Source organism: Pelmatolapia mariae, linkage group LG13 (assembly GCF_036321145.2).
Source record: "Pelmatolapia mariae isolate MD_Pm_ZW linkage group LG13, Pm_UMD_F_2, whole genome shotgun sequence".
In the NCBI taxonomy this organism is placed as follows: domain Eukaryota; kingdom Metazoa; phylum Chordata; class Actinopteri; order Cichliformes; family Cichlidae; genus Pelmatolapia; species Pelmatolapia mariae.
Genome location: NC_086238.1, coordinates 34,421,231 through 34,434,844, shown reverse-complemented (window position 1 = coordinate 34,434,844; position 13,614 = coordinate 34,421,231). Strand labels below are relative to the sequence as shown.

At 41.5% G+C, this 13,614-nt stretch overlaps 1 long non-coding RNA gene across 1 annotated transcript; it reads left to right on the top strand.

Moving 5' to 3' along the window:
- The first annotated feature begins 11,819 nt into the window (after nucleotides 1-11,819).
- On the top strand, nucleotides 11,820-12,549 carry LOC135933718 (uncharacterized). Its single transcript, XR_010573906.1, has 3 exons — nucleotides 11,820-12,011; nucleotides 12,093-12,375; nucleotides 12,490-12,549. It is a non-coding gene; the product is annotated as an uncharacterized LOC135933718 (long non-coding RNA).
- Nucleotides 12,550-13,614: the final 1,065 nt, after the last annotated feature.

The window sequence follows — 13,614 nt, the reverse complement described above, 5'->3', positions numbered from 1 at the left end:
CTGTTATTGACACCAGTGATTCTTTGGACTCAGCTTTAGTTTTCACTGCTTACCTCATGTCCCATCACTGGAGCGGGACCGGCTGCTGCTGTACTCTCTCTGGCTGTTTCTGAAATTAAAAGCTGTTCATAGCATGGTGTTAGGTTGTGCTGAGTAATTATGAAAGCTGCATTGCCACATCTGATAGTGAGTTACTTTCTTTAACAACTTTTGATAGTGAAATCATTCTTAGCCTGTCAGTGCTCTGCTCACCTTTCTTTTCAAAGAAAATTTTGTTTTGGCAGAAGATGCTCACGGACAGTTTTCCAGGTAGAATAAATAAACTGTGCTGTAAAACTGAGTATCAGTGATGTGCATCTGTTTTACTTTACCACCTACCCTTTAAATCTTTTTGAAGTATCTGCATTGATTATTCTTTTTGTAGTTGTTCATTGTGTCACACATTTAAATTTCTCAGAAGCCAAGTCAAATTGGTTTCACTCTTGTAATGAAGCAGATAACCTTTAATAAGGCAAAAAAGTAAAGAAAAATAGGTGTACCCTTCAGACACATGTATAACAAGACAACAGATGGGCTGTGTCTGGTGTAACAGCTGACCCTGTCAGCACCCTGAAACCCCAACACCCCCCCAGTCCTCCCAGTGCCTCTATCCTGTTCTGAGTCTCAAAGGGTTGAGTGTGCACTTCCTGCTGTCTCTGTACAATTGGGTGGGAGAATGGTAATTATTCTGCTTTCCATTTCTCATCCATCCATGCAGTGATGGCAGCTGGGAGATGTTGGTGCTCACAAATAGATGGAATCATCCTGCTGAAGCCCCTCTATATGTGGCCATACTTAGCTTCAGTTCTAGAGCCATCTTTTGGGTTTGTTTTGTATCATCTGCAGGGCTATCATGAAAAATTGTCAATTATAATGCCCAGGATGACTAATACCCCCCCCCCCCCACCCCCCCCACCCCCCCCCCCCCCCCCCCCACACACACACACACACACCTGCCAGTGCCCCTGGTATTTCAGACGCATATGATGTCTTTTGGTAAAAGAACGGGGTTTTGGAATAATTACTTTGGTCACATGCAAATGATTGTTAAAAGCCCCCTGTTTTTGTTCTCATCTTTAAATTGTTGTCATTCAAACCCAGTGTTATGAAGGGGTATATTTTATGCCAACATCCAAACACGTATTTTATCAATCTTTAAAAGAAAAGCATTGATCTGTTGTTATCCAGCACTAATGTGGTCTAAATCTGGACACCAACAACACATATTGGCCATGAAACACATATGACTATGTGAACCTCCTTTGACAAAACAAAGTATTTTTATGCTTTTGAATGATAATGCATTGGGAGGACTAGAAAAGAAATTCTTCTTTTTTTGTATTTCTACCTCTAGATTTGTATCCACATCTATATCGATGTTTTACAGAGTCCTCTATGTGACAGTTGTATATTGATGAAAGATTAGTAACTGACCTGATGATTGTATAAAAGACTGTACAGATTAGTGTTCATTAGAGGCAGCCAGGAAAAAAGGCTGCGCTTAAGTTATTCCAGAAACGTTGCTCAGACGCACAAATACACAACATCACACAGTATGAAGATGTATTAGGCATACTGAAGCTTGTGCATGGACACACACACACACACACACACACACACACACACACACACACACACACACACACACACACACACACACACACACACACACACACACACACTTCAAAAACAGACTGGCTGGTGCCTGTGCAGCCCCAGGGGTGTGTGCTGCTGCCCTAATGACATGCTCTGATCCAAGTTGAGCCGTTGCATCTCCTCAGCCCCACTTGGGGATAAGGACAGAGCTGCAACAACTGATACTGGACCTCCTCTTTTGCTCACTCTGTTTTTCTCCCTCTCTCTTCTTTGTGGAATTAATGTTGTATTGTCTTTAAGCTTTTCTTCTTTTCTGCTTTGTTTCCACTGCTTTTTAAGCTCTTGTTTCTGTCTCTCTCAAACTTTCCAAACCATTTTAACAGATCCTGAATCCAGCCAAGACCTACTCTCTCACTTCATTAAGTTACAGTCACACAAAAAATCCAAAGTGCAGTCACTGCTCATTTTCCATTGTCTTGTGTGGGGTTTCTATGGTTTTCATTTAAAGTTCTTCCATTGGTGTTGCATCTCTGAGCTGCATTGCTCAGTGACAGCAAACATAGAGCAAGAATGAAATTTTTACAAAAGATTTAACCTGCAGTGCTCCACACTTTTTGTTTTCTGCATGAACATATTTATCCGTGTGTGTCTTTATTCACTACTGTTATTATTATTATAATTTCCAAGAACAACATTAGGACTCACCACAAGTGAAATGCTGTCTGCAAGGCAAAACAGAAGGTGAAATGAAAGAGTACGCATACGTATGATGGGTCTTATGTTTTCCTCTTTTTCACTCTCAAATTTTCCAGAGGTTAAATGTCACACTCTAATTGTCTTAATGGACTGTCTTGACCTAAAACAAACAGATTTCAGGTCAGCTTGAATGAGGACATGAGAGCTGCAACAAAACAGTAAACAGAAATGTGTTAGACATAACACACTTCTGATGCAGGGCTAGCGCAGACACAACGGAGATTGCCAGGCACTCTTCTTCTGCAGTGCTTTACAAGGCTTCCCACTCTGACAGCCTCTGGCTGACATACACCACAGGTTCATCAACCTCCCTTACCTGCTAAGACAAAACAGCCTCCAGCCAATTTTCGAGGCATACAACTTAGGAGTGTGGAGCATGGGTTTCCCCCTTCTTCCCCTGCATGAATGCTGCCCGGGGCTTTGGACTGGAGCAGATCTGGGGCACCGTTTCAGGTGAGGTCAGTTAAGGGGCTGGTCAGCTCTGTAAGGTTTGAGGCAAACCTACTATAATAACTGGCCAGCCCCAAGAACTGCCTCGCCTCTTATTAGGTCTTCAGATGTGGGCAGGAAGGGATAGTTGTTGTTTTCTCCATTCGTTCATTCCATTCCTCCATCCATCCAACCTCGCCCTTCTTTGGGGACTCTGGCCAACCACTGCATATGCTCTGCCCAGGTATCAGTATGGGTGATGATGTTTGCAGCCTACGGATGCAGAACCTGGTCCATGTGGCTGGGGCTACAAACGAGCTGAACAGAATTGTAACAAATTAGTACAAACCGCACTGAGTGGAGAAGGCTGTTTTTTCCCCTTGATTCTGGAGACAAGGGAATCTGCCAGTAGCCATTGGTCAACTCCAGTGCTGTGAAAAAATGAGCAGTGCCTAACTGGTCTAGGAGATTGTCCTGTCCAAATAGAACAAAACACTTTCCAGATGATATTCTAATTATAACTCAGAAAATCATTTTGTTAAAAATGTGCACATTTTTCATTGTGAAGACCTCCTTACTATTCTGAGACCGTGTCCCCTGCAACATTCTGATAATTAAGGTAAAAATTAAAAAGAAGATATTCTCAGTTATAAACAGAATATATTTATAAGACGGCTTGAAGATGTTTTCTTCCATATTTTATTTAGTTAGTACTCAGACATGTAATGTATCTGTCCAAAATGATAGATTCTGATTCATGGTGATGATAAGAAAGACCAGTGACCAGGCTTTTAACTTTTAATTTGATATATTCATCTTCAAACACTGGCTCAGATTTAATGTGAAAAAAGGGACCTGAAAGTCGGTTTGATGAGTCTTTAAAAAAGAAAAGAAAATGATTTGACATCAAAAGTTAAAATTTTGCAGTAATCATTATATATGCCCAAATTATGGATCATAAAAGTTTTGGGCACATCTGAGATGGTTTAACAGAAAATGTTCTAAAAATCTGATGATTTGAAATGGACCATTTATGTGGCGCACATGGACGGCGGTAACGTGTTAACGAGCTAGCCGCGCGAATGCGTTGACGCCGTGCAGGCCCACGCACAGGGCGATCCGCGATAACTCGTTAACGAGTTTTGCCGCATTAATGCGGTAATGGCATTATTGTCATTTAAACGAGATCAACGCTGACAGCAGTATTTATTATACAATATTTTGAAATTCAATAATATATTATTCAGAAATTGTACCTAACTGCAATTGAATTAATTTGTTTTTGTGGTGTGTGTGTGTGAACGTGAGTGCGTGTGTCTCTCTGTGTTAGCCCAGTGCCACACTGTTGATGTGTCCAGGGTGGACAGTTTGCCAGTGCCATATCAAGCAAAGAAAAATTGATTTTCATTAACGAGCCAATACTCAGATATTGATGTATCTGTCCCAAATTACAGATTCTGAATTTTTTTGATGGTAAAAAAGACGAGTGAAAGTTCAAGCTTTTATCTGTATTAGTTTTTGAGATATGAGGTATTACACTTCATATAATATATTAAGCTTAAATTTTACAGCACCCATTTATCTGTTTGAACTTTGGACCAAAAACATTTCATGCAAACAGCTGACCAAGACTATTTTTGATCTTTTGTGTCCTGACAGCTTTTGCAAGCAGAATTGCATCTGAATGCACTCTTGAGTCAAACTCATTTGCACAGTGAGAAATAATGTGATTGTATTATTGCCTATAAAGTAAATGCCATCCCTAGGATTCTCAGACCATATCATGGTTCACTTTATCCCTGCATACAGGCAGAAAGTAAAACTTTCTAAACCTGTATTGAAGAAATCTAAGTACTGGATTAATGAATCTGCAGGCATGTCTGGACTACACTGACGGGAACGTTTTCAGGACTGCTACCAACAATTTGGACACGTATACAGACTGTGACATCCTACATCAGCATCTGTGAGGACAGCTGCATCATGCATCACCATCACACACCAGGGTGAGTTATAATATTGACAAGCCCTGGTTCACAGCTAAGCTAACGAGGCTAGGGCTGGAAAAGGAGAGAGCGGTTCAGAGTGGGGACAGAAACAGCCCAGAAAACAATACCTAATAACATAAGAATAATTTCTTTCCCAGGCTGTCGGGCTAATCAACAACCTCCACTCAGCTCAGTTCACATGTTTCACTAAGACACCTACTTCCTGAGGCTATAGAAATGTACTGGATTGAGGAACAACACTTTACACTACACACAGTGAGTCGCAGCAAGAGGAAATCCTGTAAGTTTCTCTGATGGCTTTGTTTAGTATAGTATTTCACACCCTTGGTGTCAGAAAGATCTTGCTGGCCAGAGCAAAAGAAACTGAAACCCATGTGTGTCCAAGTGGAATTTCAGAAAAATGTGCAAGTCTAAAAAGAAACTCTAGCTAGGGGTTTGAGTTAATGCCTCGTGGTTATCTCAGTAAAACATAGATGATTTATTCTAGCTGTCGTTCCTTCACATCCTGATGATTATTGTAGCTGATTTTCATTTCACTGTCAAGTGTTCTTTAAAAATATGATAATCAGGAAAGAACAACAACAACAAAAATAAAGGAAATGTCTTCAAAAAACCAGTTTCTTTATAAACGCTTGGTGGAACTGAAAGCTTGTTGAAGCTGTAACATATAAATGATGGCTGCAGCTTCTGGGTCTTAAAGTAAATCCAGCACATATGTACCTTAAACCTGCATTTTTTGATGGCCACCAGGACATGGTAAATGGACTGGTTCTCCTATAGCGCTTTTCTACCACAGGGGCTCGACTTTTGATAGTATTAATTGAAATGCACTTTGTGAAATTTGGTTATGCTCATATATCCAAGTATGCTCACTGGCCTATAACTAATGATTGATAAGTTGCTGCCTCATGTGCGTGCTTTGACAGTGACATTAACCCCTTGTTGTTACAGAGGCTTTCGAAACACTGTGATAGTTAGGAGGCTTTCAAACCAATGGGTGATGTCATAGTTGCAAAATCCACCTTTTTTGTCTTTTTTGCTTGAAGCCAAAGCCAGAAGACTTTGATTAATCACACTGTGTGGTTATTATTATCACACTGTGATAACAAAAGTAAAAACATAATGCACTATTACTGTTAAATACTGATTATAGACAGAGTGATGAATAGAATCAGTGGATTATATAGAAATGTGGGTCTTTGAGAGTTTCTTTAATGAAGAATACTGGGTTAAACTAGAGATAGTTTGAGGCGACCAGTCATTCGTTAAACACTGCTTTGTATTTTAGTCTTTTGATTTAAAATTATTTAGTCCAGGTCAATGCTGCAATATGTGCCATAGGGACAGTCAGGAGCTACTCATGGCCTTGATTGCAGAGATGCTTGTCTCCACAATCATGGACAAGCATCAGCTAACAGAATATGTGAACTCTGGGTTTACCAGCTCATTAATATCTTAGGGAGTGACAGGACTGAGAGGAATGCAGTGAAGGGCTTCCGACCAGCTCCAGGAAGCTGGAGAAACAAGCAGGAGTTATATGGCTTATAACCACTGATCTTGACCTTGACCTTGTTCTACACAGACACACACACACACACACACACACACACACACACACACACTTTCCCCCTACGCCCTGAACATGGGACACATCAACAGGACGTAAGAGCAGTCAGAGCAAAGGCCAAATCTCAGCCAGTGCATGTCTTCCTCCGGGCGCTCCGGCTTCCTCCCGCAGTCCAAAGACATGCAGCTTGTGGGTATAGGTTAATTGATTAATCCAAATTGCCCATAGGTGTGAATGTGAGCGCGAATAGTTGTCTGTCTCTGTGTGTTAGCCCTGCGACAGACTGGTGACCTGTCCAGGGTGTACCCCGCCTCTTGCCCTATGATAGGCTCCAGCGCCCCCCCGTGACCCTGAAAAGGGTAAGCGGAAGCGAATGGATGGATGGATAGTATACTGGAGTTCAGTTTCCACAGCACCTTCCTTGCTTTCTTCTCTAGACTCACAGACAATGAGATGGGGCTATGATCTGAAAGAGCTATCGTTTTAATTTTACATTCCCTTACTCTGGCACAATCACTACTAAACATAAAAAATAGTCTATTCTAGAATAAGTCCTACGGGGACAGTAGCGGGTATTGTCAGGGTTCGTGGGTTGTTTTCCCAGTATTTTCAGTTCATTCATGTTCAGTGTATTTTTCACTTGTTCTCATTTCCTGTTTTTCCTGTGCCAGCATGTTTCATGTGTCATTAGCCAGGTTATGTTCAGCTGTGTACTCACCGGTCTCTCATTCATTCAAGTCTTCAGTTTCCACTTGTTCACCATCATGTCATTGATGTTGTCTACGCCGTCCGTGTGTCCAGTCCAGCCAGCCATTTCAGTTCAGTCAGTCCTCCGTTTCATGTTCTGTTCATCCACTCATCATAATAAACACCAGCCTTCAGCTACCTGTGAGTCCAGCGTTTGGGTCCTCCTTTCCTCGCATCCACACACGACAACCCCTGACAGGTACAGTTCCTGCTTTTAGGATGTAACTCTCTCCAAACATCAATTATCCCCAATTCCTCGATCAATAAATTAATTTTTTTGTAAGAGCATTTAGGCTAATAGATGCTCCAGACACATCTAGTTTAGGGTTCAATCTAATATTGAAGTCACCTCCACAAATTAAAAGACCTTGTGAATTCACCATTACGTCAAATATTTGTTTATATACTGCCCAGTTGCTTCCTGGAGGAATATACACATTTATATAAGTCATTTCCAGACCTTCAATTTTGCCCATAATTTTTTATAAACCTTCCCTCCCCATCTGGTAGTTCTGATATGTGTTCTTAATTAATTGTATTTGAAATAAGTATAGCAACTCCTCTCCTATTTCCTTCCTTGTATGAAGACGAAAATACATTTTAAAACCTTGTCTTTTCAATTTAGAACTCCATTTACATTAAAAGATATTACTTCAGTTGGTTCTCCCTGCATTCAGACATTGCAATTTCCACCTTTCTCCCCCACTTCATACTGACCAAGTCTGAGGGAAAGCCTCCAACCCAAAACGAGTTGCAGTTCCCTCTGCTGTGACAACAGTCACGATGGTCCTCTCCCCCTCTTGTCCCTTTACTTCGATCGAGTTGCTCAACATATTTATGTTAAGTCTGGCTCTTTATCTTGTCTTAACCTACTGTCACCACTACTTAACTCCATTTGTTGTTGATAGGATTAAGTTTAACTGGTATTATCCGGTGATGAACGTCTGAGCACTTGCGATTTGACTTCGATGCCTCCGAAGTCCGCCTTGTTTGCACAGGCTGCCATGCTCCTCGCTGAATCCTCTCTCAGAGTGACGCTGGTGGCTGGTTTAAATAAACAGCGCTCTGCCTGAAGGCAGCAGTTTGAACAGTTTATGTCTGGGATGTGAGGGGTCTGCAGAGATGTTTTCTGTCTGATTCCTAACCCTGGACCTGTAGATGTCCAGGGACGGTCAGGACTGATGATCTGCTCTGCAGACATGATTGTCCGTTGCACTCTGGCTCTGCCCTGCTTTGTGACTGAACCAACACAGACAGTGATGGATGTGCACAGGACAGACTGGATCATGGCAGTGTAGAAGATGACCAGCAGTTCCTGTGGCAGGTTGGCCTTTTTGAGTTGCTGCAGGAAGTATAACCTTCTGGAAAGAGTCTGTATGTGAGGACCACTTCAAATCACATGAAAAGGTGGATCCTAGGAATCTGGAGTGATCTACAGTAGGTACTGTATTCTTGAGGCGAGCGAGAAGAGGGGGTGAGGGTGAGAGAGTGGAGGAGGCGGGGTGGGCTTCTTCGAAAGTCCACTGTCATCTCCACAGTCTTGAACAGGTTCAGGTGGTTCTGACTGCACCAGTGGACCAGCTTGTCCACCTCTTATTTGTACGCAGACCAGTGATGGTGGTGTCATCGGCAAACTTTATTATTTTCAGAGATGGTTCTTCTGAGGTGTGGTAATTTGTGTGAAGGGAGAAGAGCAGAGGGGAGAGAACACACCCCTGGGGGATGCCGGTGCGTGCTGATGGTCTATGTGTGGGATGTGATCCTCACATGCTGCTGCCTGTTCATCAGGGAGCTGGTGATCCACTGACAGGTGGAGGCGGGCACAATAAGCTGGGCGAGTTTCCAGTGTAGGATGTCTAGGTGTTGAAGGCTGTAATTATGCAAAAGTGACTGGCTGAGTGATGTTTGACTATGCGTCCTCTCTTTTACTTTCTAATCTCTTTCTCCTCATTCAAATCTTTCAAGTCATGTACAGTTATTAAGACAGAAATAACTTGGTCTGAAACTCCCAAGAATAACTCAATAATCTTTTTTCTCTCATGACTGGCAGATAGTTTACTGTGGTTTTCTTTTGAAAACTGCTGCTTTCTAAGGTAAAATATTACTAAAATATGTCAAGAAAATGCTACCTGAAAAAAAAAAAAAAAAAATATATATATATATTTTTTTTAACATATACATCTATATGGCTGTATATGTACAGCATGTCTTTATCCCGTCTTCCTTCTCTCTCCCCAACCAGTCGCAGCAGATGGCCCCGCCCCTCCCTGAGCCTGGTTCTGTCGGAGGTTTCTTCCTGTTAAAAGGGAGTTTTTCTTTCCCACTGTCGCCAAAGTGCTTGGTGACAGTGGGAAAGACAGTCATGTAAAAAGCCTGTGCTGATTTGAGACACAATAATCAAATGTCAGAAAGTTGTCTCAATAAACAGACACTATTAAAGCTTTCTGCTTTGCTGGAAGTTGTTCAGGGACACTTGGTGATGATAATCTGTGTCAGATGTGATGATGCTGGTTGGCTTACATCAAAAGTAAACAAGTCTTTCCCTGGCATTTTCCTTCTTTGGTTACATCTCTACCCATTACTTGTAATGGCAGTCAACTAAGAATAATAATCTTTCATCAGCTCATAAACAGTCATAGAGATGGTCCATTTAATGAGCTGATGAAGCTCATCCTGTTCATCCTTTCATTCCCTTGACTCACATGGGTGTTATGGTTTATTTACTATGAATATTATGATCCAGTGTGTTGTCTTTGTGGCAAATAAAACTCAGACCACAGATGTATGCAGATGATAAAAATGTCTGTAACCAGAAGTAGATGAAAGCATACATTCCTATGCAAAAAGAACAATTACACAATTATTTAGGATTACTAATTACTATAATGACACCCCTACTTTGGGGTTAGTGTTAGGCAAGTACAATTCTTGGCTGGGTTTAGTAGCAGCTCCACAAAATCAGTGTATTGTCCTCTGCAGTAATGAATACACAACTGTGTGCATTGAATGGGTTGTAATCTTAACAACCTTTAATTGACTAAACTTTTGTTCAGCATGCAAAAGAAACATGGCTACATCAATTCTGCACCAAATACAAGTGGCTTCACGCAGATTGGGGCCCCAGTTGCTGTGACAAGCTGGATGATTGATCACCAAGTGCAGTGATTCTCTAACCTGATCAGAGAAATTACTGTGGCGACTGCCGGGCCATCTGAGCCACCACAAAATTAAATCCACCGAGCTCATCATCTTAGTGACACTCTTGCAAAGACACACACACAACTCTTTTCACTCATGTCAACACATACTGGGAACTCATCTACACTCAGTCACTCTCTTCTTCCATCTCTGTGACACACACACACACACACACACACACACACACACACACACACACACACACACACACTCTCTCTCTCTCTCTCTCTCTCTCTCTCTCTCTCCTCCTGTCTTTTCCACACATACACAGAAAGAGAAACTCTCTACCAGGGCCTCAGGGGGCTCCAAGCACCAGATGATAGGAACAATGGGGGGACATGGAGACATATTAATGTACTAAACACTTAATGAACCTCCATCTAAAGCAGAGAGCAGAGGCACAGGATGGTAAGGAGAGGGAATGAAGACGAGGGGAGGAGGGAATAGTGTTTATTAGTTTACAGCAGATTAATGGGGATAATCATTTAAGTGATGGAGATGGATTACCCTCTCAAAGCTGGCCTTAGCTAAACACACTTACCCACATACAGCCACAAAAACACTCCTTCACGCAGCTGATAAACCAGGTGTGCATATATATGTGTGGATGGTATAGATTCAGTGATACATGCTATTTAGAAAAGATAATTTTCTTTTCTTTTGGTCACATATAGACCAGTCGTACCATCCACACCTTACGTGATGCAGTTTGTGTTGACTGAATTGAATTGCATCACACTGGTGGACCATGAGAAGACATGTCGTTGCAGAGTGGTATTAACTTTCATTGTTAGATTTAACAGGGAAAATTAGCATAACAAAAATGCACAAGTAGGAGTAGAAACTGTGGGATGATTGACGAGCAGAGCCGTCATTTACAAACAAAGACACAGCAAGCTCATTTCAATAATGTCAAACATTTTACCAGGAGCTGTGCAAATTACAGTTTTTTACAGACGCTAGGACACATTTCTCAATACTTAGGTCACTTTTGCAAAACTCCTCACACAGTGAGCCCAACAGAAGTCTATGTGGGCTAAACTGAGGATCAGTTATCATTGTTTTGGCACAAAATGCATTCAATGACTACATCTCTCAAATTTCATGAATTATTTTCTCACTGAGACACAACAACTGCCAAAAATCTTTGTACGTACAGGACATTTTGCATGTACTTACATACTGTTTTCAAAACTGTTAAACTTATGGTCAAAACAATAACATAATGCAAAACTGAATAAGACAGCAAAATTCAACAGCAATATTTTATTGAAACATATTTTAAATCTAAAAATGCAGTTTAACCAGCCACAGCTGATTCTCATTGTAGATGAACATCTACACAGGTGTTACTCCTTCAATTTCATTACAAAAGGAGACAACTGCTGAATAGGTTTGTTTTGTGATGTAAACATGGACCCAGCCAGAAATGGAGAAGTGGCTGAAAGAGGAAGAAGAGTGGCTGGGAGGGGGCGAGGAATACGTATGCGTGGTGGAAGAAGAATAAGAGGAAGATCAAGAGCTGTAGTCTCAGATGAGATCAGAGCTACTGTAATTGATCATGTAGTAAATCATGGTCACTCAATGAGAGAGGCTGGTCAGAGAGTGCAGCCAAATCTGCAACGCTCTACAGTGGCATCTATTGTTAGAGTTTTCCGGCAAACCAACAGGTAACTTGTATTCTGCAAGGGCATTTGCACATTTCAGAAGTAAATAAGCTTTTGTGTAATTGTTGTTGCATTTCTGCTTAGGACTCAACGGTTACCTCACACAGGAGGGAGAGGACGGATGTTCACTGATGTGCAGGAAACTGCCATTGTTGATATGGTCATCAGAAACAATGGGATAAAACTCACTGAAATTAGACACAGAGTCTTGGCAGACAACGTTACTTTCGCAAATATCCACAGTGTAAGCATAACAACAATTTCTAGAGTCCTGAAAAAACATCAGGTCAGGATGAAACAGTTGTACACTGTGCCTTTTGAGAGGAACTCTGAACATGTCAAGCAACTCAGGAACCAGTATGTCCAGGTAAGATCACAATAAAATACAGATCAGTTTCTGAACAAAACCAAACACACACAAAGACAATTTTTACAAATTTACTACTGTAACAGCTTATGTTGCCTTGTGGATTTATGTTAGAGAGTCATGGAGATTGAAGGCAGGCAAACACACCACATTTTCATCTTTGTGGATGAGGCAGGTTTCAACTTGGCCAAGGCACGGCGACGAGGGAGGAATGTGATTGGGAAGAGAGCCACAGTGAATGTCCCGGGCCAGACGGGTGCCAACATCACAATGTGTGCAGCAATATCCACTGATGGACTGCTGTTACACAGACCACTAATTGGGCCATACAACACTGAACGGCTCCTTGCGTTCCTGCATGATCTCTATGGAAGGGTTGTGCTAGGTGAGGAAAGGGATGCAGAGAGAAGGAATCAGCCAACATTTATAATTGTATGGGACAATGTGGCATTTCATCACTCCCGTGCAGTCACCGAGTGGTTTGCAGCCCATCCCAGAATGGAGTCTCTTTTCCTCCCACCTTACTCTCCATTCCTCAACCCCATAGAGGAATTCTTTTCCTCATGGCGGTGGAAGGTTTACGACCATCATCCACATGATCAAATGTCCCTCCTGGATGCAATGAATGCTGGATGCCTGGAGATATCAGCAGAAGATTGCCAGGGATGGATCAGGCATGCCAGAAGATTCTTTCCTAGGTGTATTGCCCTAGATGACATAAGATGTGATGTGGATGGGAACCTGTGGCCAAATGGAGAAGACCGAGTAGATTAGCATTGCTATTGTATGTGTATCAGCGGATGGTGTGTATACAAATTCTTGTATTTTGGGATTACTTAGTGCAAAAAAATAAAAATACATAAACAAATATTAACGAATTCTGCATGATGTCTGATTCATTCCAGTAACATATATTGAAATTATAAACGGAGATGTGTCCTTGTTTTACATAAGAAAACACTGTGTAATGCTACATGTTGTTAGTGTTTTTTAGGTCATTGTTTTGTGGGTGACAAAGTGTGTTTGTCGGCTGTCAAGCTTTGCTAGTGTTCTGGAAGAATGAGTTTATTTGAGACCTGAATAAAGTGTTTTGGTAGTTGTAGTGCATTTTGAATGTGAAATGAACTGCTTTGCCAAGCTGAAGGTCAGTTAGGAGAATTGTGTGAGGAGTTTTGCAAAAGTGACCTAAGTATTGAGAAATGTGTCCTAGCGTCTGTAAAAAACTGTAATAGGTTAAAA